Source organism: Dreissena polymorpha, chromosome 10 (genome assembly GCF_020536995.1).
Source record: "Dreissena polymorpha isolate Duluth1 chromosome 10, UMN_Dpol_1.0, whole genome shotgun sequence".
Lineage (NCBI taxonomy): Eukaryota > Metazoa > Mollusca > Bivalvia > Myida > Dreissenidae > Dreissena > Dreissena polymorpha.
In genome coordinates, this window is record NC_068364.1 from 56377192 (window position 1) to 56380271 (window position 3080).

Here is a 3080-nt window from a genome sequence, read left to right on the forward strand (position 1 = left end):
AATTTTTTTGTATATCTTATTTCTCTCTATATTTCGCAATTTAGCCTATAATACAAATATGCTTCAAAAAAACTCAAATTATTATATAAATTATAATATAATTTAATAACAACGGTTTGAACAATGTTTTAGCGATTATCTTAATAATGTGGATATGGTGTTTGTTTTATTTTTTTAGACATGAAGCCGCCTTCTGAAGCGTTACATAGCCCCAACAAGTGTACAGAAATTGACAACGGGCAGATAACAGATAGTGGTAAATCTTTCACATACAACACAGACTACAAACCTGTGTTTAAAAACGGAATGGATGCTATCCTGTATACGAGATACTCGTGCACGTGCAATCAAACATCCGGTAGATTACAGTGCATGGGAACAGAGGTCGAATGCAAGCCAAGTATGTACATAAGTTTTATTCTGTTTCGTTTTCTTTCAAAATAATTAAGCAACCAAACCTAATTTCAACCCATCTATACTGATTTTTAAACAACAATATCAACTCAAAAAAGTATAACTACCGGTAGCATTATAAATAGGTGCTTAGACTGTAAATACGCTTTACTTAAATACTCCCCCCCCCATACACACGTTATATTTTTGTATAAAGTCAAAGCAATTCTTGATTCGATTTAGTTGGCTGCCAGATACCAGAAAATGTGCAAAAAGGCATGACAATCTTTGACCCGCGCGAACGACGAACAATCTCCGCAGCTAACTGCTATGAAATACAGCACGGTCAATCTCTGACCTTTACTTGTGAACCATCTGACGTGTTTAACTTCGAGCCGAACAGAAGAATGTTCGAGTGTGTCAAAGGATCATGGGTTAATAAGAAACGCCTCGGCGTAGATACGTAGGATTTTGGAAACAATGGGTCATTCCCCGAATGCCGAAAAGGTAATGGACAGGCATATAATCGCAATCAACCATATAAATATACAAAAAGTCATTTGATTTTCACACCTTATACAAAAACGAAAACATTCAAAACAATTCATAATTGTTATGAATTTTTTCAATGTCTTCGTTTTGCTTGACTTTTGCATTTCTTCAATAAGATTGGGCAACAGCTGTCCATAATGCCAATAATTTTACTATATACTAGTATTATCAATTAAAATAATAAAAATATACTATTATGATATAATTGAGATAATTAGCCATACAAATTCTTACGCAATGCTATTTGATGTATTTTCTGCAGTTTTGTGTCGAGCAGATTATTGCAAGTTTGGTGGTTACTGCATCCGGGATCATGAATGCCAATGTCCGGAACAAACGAGCGGGAAACAGTGTCAAATACGTAATATACATAGACATGTTTTATGAACGATCTTACGAAATATTAAAGCTTTTTCTGATTTAAAAAATTAGAAATAAGCATTGGTTAACATAAAAAGAACTTAATATAATAAAACTAGTTTATTAAAGGAATTGTTAATGTTGGGGCATAACCATCATTTATATTCACAAATCGTAAGGTATTTGGAAATTGTCGTGAGAGATCATTAGACTTTGCCCTGCAAAGTGGGTATGATTGTGTGAAAAAAACTAACTTCTTTAGCGTTTTTTAAGGACAACATCAAAACAGTTACTAAACCAGAGATGGCACATTGACGAATAATCCTCCAGTAGACGACGCATATCGCAATATGTAGCAAATTTGCATAACCATTTAAAACAAAACAAAACATTTGTGTTATTAGCTGATTAAATGCACCTTTAATGGGTGCAAATATGTGTTGTGTCTATAAATAAGTGAACGTGTCTATCAAACAGATGAACATATGACGTTTAAACTGAAGTATCCTATCTTTCATCTACATTGCACGTACATGTCATTCCTTAAGAACCTGAATGTAAGAATTTATAAACTGACACGTGTCAGTACCATAAGAGATTTCATGGAAATCGTTGCGAAATTGTTAACGAAACGATAGCAGTTTAAATTATCTACTTGTTTAAATACACATTCTGAAACATCTTTTATTGTGTCCAACAATACGTGCTTAAATAATGTTACTGATTTGAATAGAGTACATTATGACGACTTTCTTCTAGCCTTGTGCAATCCTAAATGTCAGAACGGAAGAACATGTGTATCACCTGGCGTATGTAACTGTCCCGAAAGGTTTAGCGGAGAACACTGTGAAATCGGTAATTACGCTATAACCGTTAAAATGAGCGGTAGCGTTAGGAATTTCGTCGAATATGTTACCATTTTTTTATCGCAGCTATAGCCGTTTAAATTAATACTTCTATAAAACACTTTAAAGGGGCCTTTTCACAGATTTTGGCATGTTTTGAAGTTTGTCATTAAATGCTTTATATTGATAAATGTAAACATTAAATTTTAAAAGCTCCAGTAAAAAATCAAAAAATAAAATTTAAAAAAGGAAAAAAAAAGGAGCCCGCAGTAGGGCTCGAACCAGTGACCCCGGAATCCTGAAGTAAAAACGCATTAGTCAACTGAGCTATCCTGCCAAGCATACATAACAAGCGTATTTTATTTAAATCGTCAAAAGATGCAGATAATGGCTATATTAGTCCATGGCAAATATTCAGTAATACTGTTTCCTCACAAATATCATAACTAAACCGAAAATTTGCGAATCTGAAACAACTTTTTTCAATTTTGTCAATTTACAAAACCGTGAAAAGATCCCTTTAACACTACGTCTCAAACATCTTTGTAGTGTTTCCAACAAGAAGTGATAATAATTTGTTATTGATTTCAATTGACTAACTTTCTTCCAGCCCTGTGTAATTCTGAATGTCAGAACGGAGGAAAGTGTGTATCACCTGACGTGTGTCAGTGCCCTGAGGGATATAATGGACTGCGTTGTGAAAACGGTAATATTAAGAAAACACCTAAACAACAAACGTTTACCCTGCCATAGCTTATTAACTAAAAAGAATACTACGTTATAATAATAATAATAATAATAATAATAATAATAATAATAATAATAACAATAATAATAATAATAATATCATAATGATAATAATAGTAATGGTAATAATAAAAATGTATATGCAATTGTATGTAAAACTAAATTGAACGCATTTCAGTTTTT

General features: G+C 32.7%; 1 long non-coding RNA gene across 1 annotated transcript; it reads left to right on the top strand.

Moving 5' to 3' along the window:
- Window positions 1–643: 643 nt before the first annotated feature.
- Window positions 644–2819, top strand: LOC127847665 (uncharacterized). The gene is made up of 3 exons (XR_008034108.1): window positions 644–900; window positions 1208–1306; window positions 2761–2819. It is a non-coding gene; the product is annotated as an uncharacterized LOC127847665 (long non-coding RNA).
- Window positions 2820–3080: the final 261 nt, after the last annotated feature.